The sequence below is a fragment of the Bactrocera dorsalis genome, chromosome 3 (genome assembly GCF_023373825.1).
Source record: "Bactrocera dorsalis isolate Fly_Bdor chromosome 3, ASM2337382v1, whole genome shotgun sequence".
NCBI classification, from domain to species: Eukaryota; Metazoa; Arthropoda; class Insecta; order Diptera; family Tephritidae; genus Bactrocera; species Bactrocera dorsalis.
In genome coordinates this window covers 74,553,777-74,570,759 of record NC_064305.1, presented here as the reverse complement: position 1 = coordinate 74,570,759, position 16,983 = coordinate 74,553,777, and the positions used below count along the sequence as shown (strand labels likewise).

General features: G+C 33.3%; 1 protein-coding gene across 1 annotated transcript in view; it reads right to left on the bottom strand.

Annotated features, from left to right (window-relative positions):
* LOC105224570 (tubulointerstitial nephritis antigen-like) overlaps positions 1–9,863 on the bottom strand; it is an 87,466-nt gene extending 77,603 nt beyond the window's left edge. Inside the window, exon 1 of the mRNA XM_049453217.1 lies at positions 9,517–9,863. The gene's annotated coding sequence lies outside the window, so the exon portion shown is untranslated. The remainder of the gene's footprint in view (positions 1–9,516) is intronic.
* Positions 9,864–16,983: the final 7,120 nt, after the last annotated feature.

Sequence of the window (16,983 nt, the reverse complement as noted above, 5' to 3'; positions counted from 1 at the left end):
TGAAAAAATATTTCTAAATTTCACTAAATAACTATATTTTTCTACTAATTAAAATTATTTACGAACCTGGATCCGTCCTTCTCCTTGTTGGGGGGGTTGAAAAACCGTCGCGCTCCTACGCATCCAGCCACACACTTATTTTTAGTTCTCGGCATTTTCCTATAATACGTTAGGAAAACATAATATATTTATATACATGTATTTACGATGGCTTTAATAATACACTTACCAACTTTATTTTACACTTATACACTGTATTTTTAATAAAAAAACACTATATTTTCACAACACAATTACCTATGTACTCCACAATGAAAAATAACGAACTGATTTTGTCAGTTATGTTTAATGGGATTTTGTCTGGCAGTTCATTGTTTTGCTTGTCACCTGATTCGTAGCCCATGAACTTTCAGTATTGCCATACCAAACCGTGAGATCATGGGCTCTCTCAGAAAGCGAAGAGAGGACTTTCGGATCAATTTATCCATGGCAGAGTGGTTGCGGCAATACTGACATTGTACACAAATTTAAGGGTGGAAGTTTACTTCATATCGGAATTGTACCGTTGTGTGAACAAAAAGGGGTAAACATAATTTGCAGAGTTTAGAGTTTCGCATTAAAATTTGTTTTTATTTACCTTTGCATGGTGGGAAATTTTAATCACTGTTAGGAAAAAATATATATATGTTATGTTATGTATCTAAAAACAATTTTATTTAATAAGAAAACAGCATGTTTTAAAACTTCACAACACCTTATGGTTATTTCTATTTTGTTCACACCACTGTACATGTGATAGATCAGTCAATGGTGGTGATGCCAGTTGTAAAAATTCATTTTAGTTACAATTGGGAAAACTTTTATCAAGTTGTGGGCTTTTATACGTACATATGCAAGGCAGTTTTATATATATGCATATATAAAAAAACGATAAGTGTGACCATAATATATATATATATATATATATATATATATAATTTAATGAAAATGCTTATATAAATATATGTATATATATATATATTAATATCTGTGATATTTTCAGTTTGGTTGTTTCAGCAAAATATTCAAAGAATTTAGTTTTTTTTATAATTGTTCTGTTAAATTTTAAAAATCTAAGTTGCTTCTGGAAATGTATTAAAATAATAATACGCGCTATAGAAAGGGAACACATATTTTCAAAAATATAAGAATCATCAAATAAAAATATATTTGCGCGGTATGGCATTATTGATTGAGAGTGGCTAAGCACACAAATAGAATACAAACATTTGTAAACATGCTGTGGGAAAATACGTTGCTCTCATTTGTAAATATGGAGTGGTAAAACGTTGCTCTCACTTCCCTCTTCATGTTTGCCCGCGATGATCCCCTCACCTAGCCCTCAAAATGTGCACTCGTGCCCGCACGGGCAAAATGCCACTGAGGGCTAATGTGCCCATCCCTGTTTTGGATCAATTAGATTCGCGAGAGTTCGAGATTGACATAAATAATAGAGGAATCCCTTACGCCTCTCGGCTATATCCCATGTCTCTTTCATATTACAATAACAGTTTACAATAAATCGCTTTTCATAAATAAAAGAGCTCTGGCCTTGGAATAGACCCTTCAAAAAGTACTTATTTTTGTTTATTCGAAATGTTTAAAAATTAAACGCTACCACTAATATTTTAGGGAACATGAATACTTTTATGTCGGTAAAACTAAATTTATATAATTAAACATTTAAAAAATAAAAATAATTGTTATTATTATTTATTTTATATTTACAAATCCGAAAAACCAAATTTATAAAATTAAATATTAAAAAATATATCATTTTTTATTGTAAATTAAAGGTTCTTTGAATACATATTTATTAATATTATCCATCATGTACATAAAAATAGCTATAAACAAATTTTTAATTTTAATTTTAATAAATAATAAATTTAATTTTTAATAAAAATCCATAAAAAAACGAAATTCACAAAAAAAATATTAAATTTCAAAAATAGAAAAAAATCATTTATTCAATTTTTTTAAAAACGATAAAAACACATAACAAAACCATACATAATAAAACACTTATACATACAAAAATATGTGCATGTACATATGTACATACATATACATATATGCGCATAACAGTCCAATTAATGAATACACCTGTTAAACCGGTTCTTTTTTGCATCCCTAACACGCATTCATAACATCAATAAGAAAAGCCGCTAATGCAGCCCTTCCAAACATCAGCTGATGCATGTAAATACCTGCTGTGACATGCCAAAATTAATTAGTCAAATTCGCGAATATATTGTGTGCGTGATCTTTTAATTTAAAAGTGTGTTTAGTAGTTAATAATAGTTGTAATTTAATTAAATCAAGTGATTTATTAAATATATTTTTGCTTTTAAAGTGTTAAAGTACTTAGTTTGTTCGCGGTGAAATGTGTTTAATAGTTCGTTGCAGGCCAAAGGCTAGCGGCCGAGCAGAAGCTGCGTGCGTCGTGTTTTTAAATTCAAAATTAAATATTAATAATTGTTGTGGTTTACATAAAAGTTATGGAATCCGGTGATATGTAAAATATATTTATGGTTTTCAATTAGCATTATCAATTTCTAATGTTTTTAAAGTGAAATGTGTTTACAAAATTATTTGTGCAAGCCTTTCGCTGCCGGCAGAGAAGAAGCTGCGTGCGTCGTGAGTTTAAAATTAAAATTAAATGTTAATAAGTGCCGTGTTTTATATAAAAGCTTCGGAATCGTGTGATATATTCAATAAATTTGTGTTTTAAAGTGATAAAGTTAATAAGCATCCGGAGAAATACTTATGTTTACGAGGAGTTCATTGTTGGAAGCCAATTGGCGTCGGCAGAGAAGAAGGTAAGTGCTGAATTTTCTTATTAAAACTATTTCTTTTACGCTTTTTTGGGGAATTATATTTATTATTTAATTGAATTTTAATTTTGAATCAGAAAATAATGAAATATATATGTATATTTATAATGTAACTAACCATCGAAATTGGTTGGTAGAGATACGTTTTAGTGCTAAGCGATGCGCCGTCATAGCGGTGGTTATTGTTTCATATTGATGTATAAATGAATGTGATGTACATATATATTTCACGTGATGTATAAACATACATACTATGTATATATTATACATATGTTTCTAAAGGAATTACAGACTTTTGAAACAAATATTTTTTGTTTTATTCTTCTTATTAGTTATTTCCAGTTAGTTACTCAGTTTTTTATAAAGCTAATGTAATGGTTTATTTGAGTATCCGAAATTTCAAAAAGCACTTGATACAGCTGAACATGAACATTATGTAAATTTGAACACATATCTCATTTAATTTTCTCCCACCCACACCAGCGAGGTCTTCGTAAGTGTGCAACCACAAAAATGGTCAATACAGGTAAGTATCGATGTTTTGCCTTTGCAATTAACAGCAACACCTACAACTACCTGAGCCAATTTCGCACAAACATCCCCTGATATGTGTGTATGTGTACTATGTATACAGTTAGTGCATAATGCCAGCACACGCTCACTTGACTTAAGTGGTTGGCGTTAGTAAATGCATTGTTGTTGTGAACCATTTGAAATGCTGCGAGTGCACTTGTAAATTTATTGCATCACTGACCCTGAACTTGAGACTGCAACGCTTAATATGTTCTATGCAACAAATAAACTTATAGCATACATACATACATAGCAACTATGTTTGTATATGTGTGTGTTTTTCTTTAATTATTTTTCCATTGTAGCAACAACATTTTACGATTATTTGTTATGTTCATATCTGTGTAAAATTCTTCGACTTCCTCTTAAATGGCATTAAAAGCAAGTGCAACAGCTACATTTCAATATAGATATGTACATGTATGTATATATATTTTGTGTTTATTGAAATTTTATTTGTTTTTAATATTCTTTTCTAGGTGATTGCAAACATTTGACACTGACATTGGCACTCTAACAGCTGGAAATGAAAATGGCATCAGTGCAAATTGATGCAAAGCTGTTTGTCAACGAATGGACGGACAGACGGACAAACATAAATATGTAAAAATTTACATTCGTTATTAAAATGTCGTTAGTCTTTGTTTATTTTAAATTTTCATAATTGTTACTATGTGTACATGCATATATGTATGTATGTATTTATTTTTAAATTTTTTGTTGGTTTACTCCTAACAGATATTTTTACAACTAATTTGCAAAGTATATAAATTTTAATATATTTGTATTTGTTTTTTGTTTTTTGTTTATTTTTATTTATTGAGTATTCTTATTCATCGCAGCTGCCTTGACAATTTGTTCATCAATTGTTTGGTGTTTGTTCTTTATTGATTGATTGTCCATTTCTATTGCTCGCAGCACAATTCCATGCCCATTTATCCTCATTCGCACAAACAAGCAATTATGAATGTTACGCCCACCAGCGAGCTTCAGTTGCGAACTGGCTTTTGTTTTTATTGACAAAAAATTGTCTTTGAATTTCTAAAGAATTGATTTGCTGGCAAATAATTAACTTGCATAATCACATTCGTTATGCAGATTTGTAAACAGCATGGATGGAAGTTAAGTGCTCAGCTTAAAGTCATTAATAAATTCTTTTTATCCGTTAAATTTTTAAATGTATGTATCATTTTCGATTCGCTAATTCTCTTCATGGTACGCTCAACTGTGTTCTCTTAGGGGAAAAACGGAAAGGAGCAATAATATTTTATTTTAAACATTCTACTATGATTTAAGCTTCTATTTTTGCCTGTTTTAAGTGAAAAATTTTTCCTGTCAGACTATTAGTTATCAGTTATTTTCAATTAAATACAAATTTTTTTCATGCAACTTTAGTGTATCTGTCAGCTTAAGAAATAGTAGTATGTACCCCATTTACCAAATCACATTGATTACATCCACCTACATACTACATACTGCCAGACGGACAGGGATAAATCAACTTAGCTTCCCAGGCTGATCATGTGTTTGATATATTTCTCTTAAATATGTCTCAATTTTAGTTTTTTTTTAAATGTCTTACGGATCGCTTTTCAAATGCCTCATTTTCGTTATACGTTGTAGTTTTATGAATAAATGGCAACACGATTTAAAAATATTTCCATCCTAACATACGACCACATTCCAGAAAAAAACCTGGTGTTTGCTCCATAATTTCTATTACGAGGGCTGCTATATATGTATGTATATCTCTGGCCTAATAGTGAAAATAGGAATATTTATCAACGAAAATGGTTTTATTGTTTTTCAAAATATTCTCCATCAAGATTTATACACTTTTGCATGCGCTCAAACCAATTTTCGAAGCACTTTTCCAATCCGATTTAAACACCTCCAAAACATGGTTTTTGAATGCTTCAACAGCATCTTCAGGCGACGAAAATCGTTGACCACGCATTATATTCTTGATGTGTGGGAATAAAAAGAAGTCATTGGGTACCAAGTCAGGGCTGTACGGCGGACGACCCATCAATTCGACGTTTTGGCCGGTCAAAAAGGCGCTGGTTTGAGCCGATGTGTGAGAGCTCGCATTGTCATGGTGCACAATAATTCGTCTTCTCTTTTTCGTTTTTCGAATTTCTCCGATGACTTCAGGCAAACAAATGGTGGTGTACCACTCAGAATTGACCGTCCTACATTGCTCAAGCGGAATAGTCGCCACATGACCAGTTTTTCCGAAGAAACAGGCGACCATTTGCTTCGAAGTGCTTCTTCCACGAACAACTTTCGTTGGATTTGGCTCGTCTTGGAAGACTCACACGGTCGATTGCTGTTTTGTTTCGGGCTCATACGCATAGATCCATGATTCGTCACCTGCGACGATCTTATAAACGTCTTTTGAAGCACCGTGATCGTTTTTTTTTTCAGCATTTCTTTACACCAATCCACACGAGCCTTTTTTTGAGCGATCGTCAAATTGTGCGGGATCCAACGAAAACAAACCTTTTTTTGCGGCCAGGTGTTCATGCAATATAGAATGTATGCTGGTGGGAGAAATGCATAGGCATGCCTCTATCTGAAGGTATGTTACATGACGGTCTTGCATTATCAGTTCACGTACGGCATCGATGTTTTCTGGCACAACGGCTGTTTTTGGACGACCTTCACGGAATTCGTCTTTGAGCGAGCGTCGGCCACGATTGAATTCTTTGTAACAGTTTTTCACAGTGCCATAGGATATAGCCATACAAAGATTTTAGTTCATCGATGCACTCTTGTCGTGATAATCCACGTCGAAAGTTGTGAAAAATGATCGCACGAAAATGTTCACGAGTTAATTCCATTTTTTGGCCGAGATGAATTTTTTAATTCCCTGTAAATAAAACAATTCACGATTAAATGACAAAACGTTCTGAGTGATGTTATGCTAAAAAATGTCAATCTTTCCAATGGAAATGTCAGATTGCATCTGGCAACACTTAGTGTTGCCGACGCCAGAGATATATATAGCAGTCTACGTATCTTCAATTTTTATTAGATGACAACTCTATTCCAAACACTATTTAAATTCTATTTTTCACAGTTTTCTTCGATAATACTCATTTTAAATCGTCTTCAGGAACCACATTCTACTATATACATATTTCAGAAGCCGATATAATTATTGCGTTAAAAGTTCCAATTCACCATACAACTTAACAAACCTTAGATTAAGTAGACTGCAATTACTTTGTCAAATACTCGGCAATTTGCTTTTGTACACATATCTACATAGAATGTACTCGTTATATAGTATATGATTGAGTAAATGTGTACATCTATAAATGTAAATGAAAAATCAGTAAATAATTCATAAATATTTTGCAACATCTCGATTACCCAAACGTCGTTAGAATTCTGCTTCCGCAAATTGATTAACTGCGAACTTAAGTAGCTGAACTGCAATGAAGGCAGCATGTGCCACGGACAAGATTGTGGCTAACCGCAGCGCAGAATAAAACAACATTAATACATAGTATGTATACATGTGCATATGTACATATATATTGTACAATATATAAAGTAATGCTGTAATTGCCTTAATAAATAATTGTAATAAAAATGAAATGCTATCGATTACCACTATAAATAGCCAATGAAATGTAAAATATGACTATCTAGGGACGGTATTTGTTTTTATTATCATTTTTGCTATTCTTGTTTCATAGAACCCTTTTAATTATTTTAGTGTCCGTCTAACAGCCTTAGTTTTATGATCTCAGCAATTCTGTATGTTTCAATATGAGATAAAATGCAGACAGTTCATGTACTTGTTCAAAAAAATGTAAGTCTCGCGTTGTACTTTTGAACTTTGTATGGCTAAGAGATGTTGTCTAAGTTTAGTCTTGCTGTAAGATTGTTTTATAAACAAGGAGTTATTGACATGAATTCAAATATATTTTTGACTCCCAAATGAGCGATTTTTCCGAGGTACTCTAATAAATTTTAGAATATTTTTCATAGTTTGACATAAATCTCCTACAGCTGCGACCAGATTCACTATTTTTTATGAAAACTGACAATTTCCGAACTTTCAAGACTTTTACTAAAATTACTGACTGTTAATCTGATTCTTTATATACATGATTAAGGAGTTCCGAAGAAGAAATTATTCTATTTCTTAAAATATTAAAACCGTTTTTTGGGTGTGACAAATATAGACATTGCTCTTTAAATCAATTGCTCTTTTTTTGCTGTGGAAATCAGCTCTATAAATGTTGTCACGGTGTCTTTCTCATCGTTTACTTACTCAGGGATATTGTGCATGTACTATGTACTAATGCTCCTCAGGCTGACATCATATGCCAGTATGCTCTGACCTGTCATTAAGCTAACAATATTCTTGAAGTCTTTTTGAGATCGTGGGGGTAAACAGTTTTTCTTCGGGGCCTTTGCACATGTTTTTGACGATCTTACAAATGCTTAAGCCATTCTATCTCATACTAGTCCGTCTGCCAGCTATTTCAATATTTATCATTTTAGTGATTATCATCGCATATATTGATTTCTATACGATGTTTCCTGAGGCCATCTTCCTTCTTACTCTATGGTTTTTGGACATATTTCGCTTGAAAAATCGTTTGAAAGTCATAGGTGAACCTTTTTACCATTCAAGCCATATCACCCAAATTTACCCAAGATAAATTATTTCAATCCTTCTTGGATTGAATGGTCTGATCTGATGATAACCCCGCCTACTCTCCATATATCTGTTTTGTTAAAAACTGCTTTAAGTAGTGCGATAAATCAATAACTAAATGACATTAAATATTAAATCCAGGAGGGAATAAAAGGGTTTTATAGACGTCGACGTCAAGATTAGACGAGATGCGTGGCACCGCTCACTTTTAGGTGTAATCCTATCTCTTGCGACCTGCTCGATTATACTATGTCATTCGATATTACTATGTCACAGAGCAAAAGTGGATCACAACCACTTCTCATATAACACAATTTTAAATTCCATCTGCTTAAATAAAGCACCATTTAATATAAAGGGATAAAAATTGGACGTAGCGCTCTTAAAGTTGATGCAACTGACTCCGAATTTCAGTAGAAAATTTTAATAATTTTGACTCTTTGTTGGATCGTATATCTTTCTATGATGAACTGGTAAATTTTACTGAAGAGAAATGCCAAAAGAGTGCGAAAAAATATAGCGTCGTTTATTGTCTCTATTAGCTTACTTTTAGAGCGTCGTTATTGAAAAAGCCATTATAAAGTTTTGCCAACCCCTGAATGTAGGGCCAGCTTTGATCCTTGCCATGATTCTTACTTGTGTTATTATATTTTGTTTAAAAAATTACGTAATATAATTTTTTGTGATTATATTTTCTGCTAAGTATGGAATTAAAAGGTGTTAAATTCATACTTATGTGCTCATTTAAATTACAATATTTATACCTATTCATGTATGATGCTACTGAAAAATGTTCGAGACTTTTTAAAGTGGGTGTGAAATTTCGAAAATCAATTATACTTGGTATTTACAAGTTTTAATTATGTAATGCGTGAGTAATTCAATACAAATAAGTATAGCAAGTTGAATTATACTCAAGTGTAACCGCAATTACAATCAAACATATAAGGTAAATAGCATATGTAAGCTTGAAAAGCGCAGGCATATGTGAAAGATATAGAAATATAGCAATAGTTGTGTATTTACATATGTATGTGCATGTTTGTGTAGCTTTGCAACGCAATGTTCGTAAGTAACTTTTATTTTATAATATTTCCATGTTTACCTTCAAGGCGAGAAATGCGCATTCAACAGACAAATGCAAACAAATTTGCGTGGGTTGACAATTGCTAGTGATAGAAAAACACAATAACAACAAAAAATTGCAGTAAAAAAGTAAATGTGGCACAAAAACATTATTGAGTCTGGGAAACACTTGCAGACCTGTGTACAAATGAATGAATATTGTCGCCATTTAAGTGGACTCTGCTATGCAAATATACAGTATATACTATGTTCATATGTATGTATGTAGAGCAAATGACTTCATCTTGTGACATTTGTACTTACCGTTGAGAAAGTGTGACAATTGAGCTGTGGAAGCGCACAGCTTATTGTTGTTGGTTATTTACACGGCAACAGCACAAAGATGCACTTTATTGTTATTGCAAATAATAAATGATTCTTTTTTTAGAAATTTTAAAATTTTTGTTTATTTTACACTTTTCACGCACTTCTTAACTCCAATGCACTAAAGTACTTTACCGTTAACTTGCACAGTTCACTTTTAGCTATAAAACGAAACCCACGAAAATTTCATATTTTTATTATCCACTTCCAATTAGATTTTCGTGTAGTTTTGTGCAAGAATTAATTCACAACTTCACTTTGTGTGCTTGAAAATCACTTCCTCCGTTTGCTGCTAAGCCACAAATCCAACTGATTTGCAGCTTAGACGGCTGATTGCTGATCGGACTGAAAATCCGCGTTGCAGCGCAGCAAGCGCACGTGTTTTGCGGTGGCAGGTAGCTGTGTGGGTAATGCGCGCAGCCGCCGCGACCGCGTTACAGTGGGCGCTGCATATAAGTGCGCATGACATTGCCGTTACAATAGTCTCCGTTGCAGTTGTGCGTAAATATTGTTTACTTAGTTCAATATAATTGAAAAGTGTGAACACCACAAGTACTTAACTTTTTAAATTGTTCAAACACTTGTGAAACAAGTAGGAAAGAGCTGAGTTCGAGGCTAAAAGCCCAGTCGGTTTACATAATTTACATTCGCCGCCAGTCGGTCTTTCTTTTCGTTCTCTGGCGCCATTTGGAAATTCCAAGTGCAGTCAGGTCCTTCTCTACCGTATCTTTTCACCGGAGTGGGCGTCTTCCTCATCCTTTGCGTCCCCCGACGGGTACTGCGGCCAATACGCTCAAAGATGGAGTGTTTTCATCCATTCGGACGACATGGCCTAGCCGTAGCCGTAGCCATTGTCTCTTCATTCGCTGAACTACTCGTATGTTAATGTTGTCGTAAATCTCTTTCAGCTCATCGTTCCATCATTACATACATTTTCCACAGAATATTTCTTTTGAAAAATCGTAAAGCTGACTCATTAGATTTTGTCATCGTCCATGCCTCTCCACCATATAGCAGGACAGGGTTGATGAGTCACTTATAGAATTTGGACTTTGTTCATCGAGAGAGGACTTTACTTCTCAATTGCCCACACAGTCCGAAGTAGCACCTGTTGGCAAGAGGTATTATGCGTTAGATTTCAAGGCTAATAATGTTTTGGTATTGATGCTGGTTTCAAGATAAATGAAATTATCAACGACTTCAAAGTTATAACCGTTAACGATGAAGTGGGACACAAGTCGCGAGTGCGACCGCTGTTTGTTTGATAACAGGAAATATTTCGTCTTGCCCTCGTTCACCAAACCCATGTGCTTCGCTTCTTTGTCCAACCTGGAGAAAGCAGAAAGGCTATGAGAGGTCCTTCCCGTTCCTGACGGAGCTTTTGGTATTGCTCAACGTCAGCTTACTCAGTCGTATTAATTTTGCGGGGATACCAAATTCATATATAGCGCCTCTACATAAACCTTTTTTGTATTAACCGAATTCTCTGTTTTACTATTTCCCTCCCATAATAAACCCAATAAATAGTAAAACCTATGACGCAAGTAAAATCTGGGGCTTAAAAACATGGGACTTATTTCTAGAAACCCCTTGTAAAACGACTGTTATTTGATTGCCTTAAAAATTACAGAATTTTAAGAAGTATTGTATTAACAGTAGAAAAACTCATCAACTTTAGGCTTACTTGTTCCAAAGTAGACCGTTCTCAATAGATTAATCTATAGAGAATGTAATCGGCATTTACTTTTGATTTCAGTAATAAAGCATCGTCAGAATTATTAGTTCAGGATTCCTATTTCGTTTGGAGGGCCGTTAACTTGGCCTAAAAACTAGCTAAGCTACTGTCGACATCTCTCTCAGGATCATTGCACTTACTGAGCTGCGTCATTGTGAAAAGAAAACAATCCTTAATGAGGAATAAGCCTAGGGCTATATGCTCTAAACGGAATATTTATTTTAATACATATATTGCTAAAGCTTTATTGGCCGTTTGGTTGCTAAATGCACATACTCAAAATAATCGTTATAAAGTCGTGGTATGTGAAAATGATGTTTGAAGTAATAAAGAATTGTCCGAAACATTTCACCAAGATCACCCTCTAAAATTTTTATTTCTGCAAGCGCTTTCTTTGCAGTGACTGTTGGCTTCGTTATAAATATGTATGGATATATTAGATTTAGCGCTGCAACTTAATTTCCTGCTCTTTTATGCTCTAAATTTTCTGCAATCACTATTCATTTGCATTGCTGTTAGAAACTGCATTCTCCAACTCAACATACTCGGAAGCATTACCTGCGACATGCACTATGATTGAAGTAAAATCAGAGCGTAAAAGAGCAACAAACACTGCGATCTCTACTGCACCACTTTGTGCTTTTGTTACACGAATTTGAGAGTACCTTGTGTGCATGTACAAATGTGTGTTATTTTTCGCCAGCTCAACAGTTTTTTGTTTGAGTTTCTTTTGATTTTCGTGTTTTGTTTGTTAGCTTATATTTCGTTGTTATCACTCGTAAATATTGTTGAGAAGGGACGGGAATTTCTAATTAATTATCTGTTGCAAGGAATATACTACTTTGAGCAAAAATTATTAAGATTTTGTTTATAATTTTAAAATTCTTAATTTATTCTGCAAAATCTACATATATAGTCCCCCTTGACTCCAATGCATTTGTGTCAACTTTTTTTTCCAATAATTGAAATCATTTTTGACCTGCTTTGACGTGTTTTTTCGGCTTCGGCTCATCTTTGCCACTATATATGTATATTTACGATTTACTTATCGTAAAAATTGCCGAATGCACTCTATGGACTTCAGAAAGACAAGCGTATACTAAAAACGAACTGCCCCTATCGATGGATCTCACTTGGATAGCTGTGAATATTTTTCCTTTGTGATACCCAAAAACATTCTACTGGCGGTTCCTTTTCTGCTTACTCACCTGCGTAGGATTTGTGTGTGGAGCGAAGTCGTTAGACAACAGATAAAGTGAGCTGTTGCAACAGTGAATCGAAGTTAAGAGAGACGGTATGAGGTGAAGACTTCTATCGAAGGCTCTACATCAACTCTAGCTTCAGGTTTATAAACCACTGTGTCGACTTGCAAATAGAGGTGGTTACCATAAATTGCTCCAAAGTGCAGCTCCTTCAGAGGGGTATGCATTCACTTCGATAGCAGAACGTTTATACTGGCTTTGAGCTCGCTGACTATTCCTTCAAAGCTAGTCAAGAAGTTAATAACTTTTTAGTAAAAGCACAAATCCGTATCACTGCAAAACCACGGAAAGCTGATGAGCTTGCTAGGGGGTCACTCTTACTCAATTCTGTTCTGAGTGTAAGCAAATCGGTACTCAGTTGTTGTTTTCTTAATAGTATAAAAATCGTTGAACGTTGAACGAGCTGAAGGCCATCCCAATAAGTGCTTATAAAAAATGTTTCGAGGAATTTAAAAATTGTTGTAATAAGTGTATTGCATCTAGTGGGGATTACTTTGAAGGCAACAAAATAAATATTGATATATAAATAAAAATTTTGCGCTTTGTTGTTTCTAGTTGAGTGAAGTGTACAAGTCTTGTGCAAATGGTGTGAGAAATTTTGGAAAAAAATGTCCGTATACTCTGGAATATGGGCTACCAATCCTACTATGTGTTCAAGTTAGAGGCTAAATTTTTTTCTATATATTATATATATAAAATCGTATAATACTAAAATTGAAATAAACATTTGTTTTAGTACGTACAACGCATAAATATTCTTATAAAAAATTTATTATAATTTTTCTCTCACACTTTAGTATCGTCTATGAGTACTGTATTACACTCATTTGACCTTAAAATTCTAGTTTACATTTTATGGCGCTTATCGAGCTACTGTTGAAAGGCATTCCTAACATTTTTTCACCGAAACACTTACATGAAAAGCAATTAATCAAATAATTAATTTACGCGAGCGAACGGTTGTTTCTGTTCAAAGCTATCTAAAACGCTTTAGCGCCAACTAAATCAAGCATAGCAAATAACTCAAATGCATTTTAGTGCAACATAATGAATATTTAAATTGCGAGAAAATCAATTTACAACATTTCACACTGGAAGGCAATAAAAAGTGTGGAATATGTAGTATATTTGTTTCTGAAAATAAAAAGCGAACGTAAAAATATTATAAATATTAAGAGACTCTCATATAACTGTGTGTAAAAGTACAAGTATGTATGTATGTATATCTATGTATTAATAACATGATTAATGGTACATATATATTTTTACCAACAAATAATACTAAAACTTAATTTATTGCTTAGTATAACTCAAAGGTTCGCCGATGTGTTCATATTTACCTGGCAGTAGGTGTGAAAATACAATAAATTAACTACCGTGAAAAAATTATTGACCTTGACATTGAACGGAATACTATAGCTGCATATAAATTTGTAGAAACTTTTCTATATTTATTTTTGGGTGTGAAATGTGCCACCTACTACCGAATTTAATGATTGCAACAAGTTCAATACTCGCCTCAAAGCCACCGACAAACCAAAAACCTATTAAAAATTGTTTATATTTTCTTGTTTTCCTTTATTTACAATGCAATTTGCAAATGTTGTATTAAAAAAAATTTATATTTCAATTATAAAAGGCGCGCCCAGACTGAAGACCAAGTAACTATAATAAAAACGTTCTCCGACATGCGGGTGTTTTATGACTCCAATCTTATTTTTTTTTGCGCAACAACAAGCGTTAATGAATGAAACATAAAGTAAACACGAAAAACTTAATTAATTTCCATGAAACACGAAATTTTTTGTTGTACGATAAAATTTGAACCGCCAACACCACAAAACCGCCAATAAAGAGCTCATGCTGAGCTTGCAATAAAACGCTTTAAATGTCAACAAAAGCTACAGCAACAATTCTATTACACGTCCTCAAGTCCACAATTGCTCTTTATGTGAGAGCGTATGTATGTATATTTGGGATATCAGCGATAAAGATCTGCAGTCTGTTTAATGATCGCAAAAAATTTCTAAAACAAATACACAGCAACTCTCAAGTGACATATAATATGAAGTGGTGCCTGCTTGCCAGTGTTGCCCTTGACACAAATTGTGGTCAAATAAAGTATTTCTTATGAATTCAGTCAGTCGTTGGTTATAGAATTTTATTTGCATATCTTTGGCATATACAAGTATAAATATATGATATATATACATACAAAAATATATACCATATACATATGTATACCCAATCTGACCCCACGCCATTGCAAGTGTCACAGACAGCAAACATTTCAACGTCTCTTATCGCCGCAATCAAAGGAAGCAGCCAAAGTGTCTGAGTTCAGTTGGATTGGAGTGTCGCAGCTAGTTGAGTTGATCTTCAGTGAACCAGCACACAATTTCATATTCTTGCTGCGAGAAATTTATAGTGTTTTTACGACTTCTTTTACGCTCACATACGGGTTCGTAGTTGCTTTACAGTAAAGCCTTTGTACATGGAACATTCAGTACTTTGTTGGTAAATAAGTTTTTCTGTAAATATTTTCTATTAAATATTATATTGTTCTAATGTTTATTTCTGGAAATTGAAAAAAACAAGACAAAATGTAGTAAACTTCGGTTGCACCGAAGCTATAATATCCTTCACAAATATAAACGATTTCTTATAAGGACTTTCATCGGTCAGTTTATAGTAAATGACATCTAAAGGGTGATCCATTTCTAGGTTCCCTTCTCTTTTAGAGAAAAAACACAGAAACTTCAAATTTATTAGGGAATATTTATAATCATTCGAAAGAACATTCTTTAGAATTTATTTTTTGAAGATTATCTCTTGCAAATGTTGGCCGCGACAACGTCTCAGATGGTTCGTCCGTTGAATCCCATTTTCTTTTCTCCTGGTAACTGGCGAAAGACACGTGCGATATTTTGCCCCAACAACTGAATCGAAGCGGGATTGTTCGCATATACATATGTACGTAAAACTTTACACATCGCCACAGGAAAAATACTAACGTTGTGACACACGGTCTTGATGGCCAATCGAACGGCCCAAAACTTGAAATTATCTGCTCACCGAAGTGTTCTCTCAGCTCCCAGCCACTCTAAATTCGCGCTTTAAATCGCTCTGATTATGAATTTGCTAAAGGTTGTCTATTTTGTTAGGCATCACTGTAACTGAGGGGTGATTGTTTCCTTTTCCGGTTGCAGGCCTAAATAAAATAAAATTCATATGGATAAAATATTTTGTTACTTCAAAATGGCTTGAAGAAATTCGCAAGCCTTGAGAGTTTTTCTGTTGTAATACATGTACACATGAACATAAATTATTTCAGATTTAAGCTTTTTCTAGCTTTTAAAAAAGAATTTGAAAGATTATAACATAGTATTTAAGAATATTCATTCTCTTATAGTAGTATATATCCGCGTTTATTATTGTCATGACAAAGATTCTGAGACTGTTCAAAAGTCGTTATAAATTTAATTATATTCCATGTTTCGAATAAATATTAATTTTAAATTATTAATTAATTATGATTTTTATAATTATTTGTGCCTTATTAAAAGAAATTTTCACAAAACTTCTAAAGGTCCTCACTATTTCAATACTTTAGGCACCACTGTTCGATCAGTACTTTTCTATTGCATACCTTTAGGCTTTATACAGTTGATGCCACTGGAAATTGCTTGATCATCAGTGAACAGAACCTTACGCTCAGCGTTCGACAGTATGGGAGCTTTGTTATTGACGATCGCTGTCATGAAACGAACATTTTATTTTTTTTTTTATTTTATTAGTAGACATTTTGAATGAATATTTTAAATTACATTACTTTGATACATGTTTTAAGAAATAATTATCATCTTGTGACCTGCCGAGGCCGGATATCGTGTATATACTTAATGATTGTATAGGCTTAGAAGTATAAAATGCTCGATTTTAATAAAGATTGGAAGCCGATTTTTTAATATAGTACTATAAAAGTACAGGAAGAATATGTGAAATCTCTACTTGGAAATATCCTCAAAATTTAAATTGAATCAGACGTCGTTGATCGTTTAAATGTATAATAAACTACAGTGGAGCGGAAAATTCAATCAATACCCCGATATGCCTTTCGTTCGCACAGTTCTATTTCCAATGTAGTGAAGTTGAATATAAAAGAAACAAGAAATACTACTATGGGCTAAAAATAGTAAGACTTTGTTCATATTTTTTAAATATTTAATTTATTTTTCAAAGACTATATCGTCCTCAAAGATATATGGTCCTCAAAGTAATCCCGCTTGGCATTAATATATTATTTCTCTTTAATTTTCGAAATATTTTTCAAAATTCATTAAAATAAAACTGATGATTTAAATTTGGTAATCACAATTCTTCCAAATCCTTTTTGAACTTGTTTTTGTG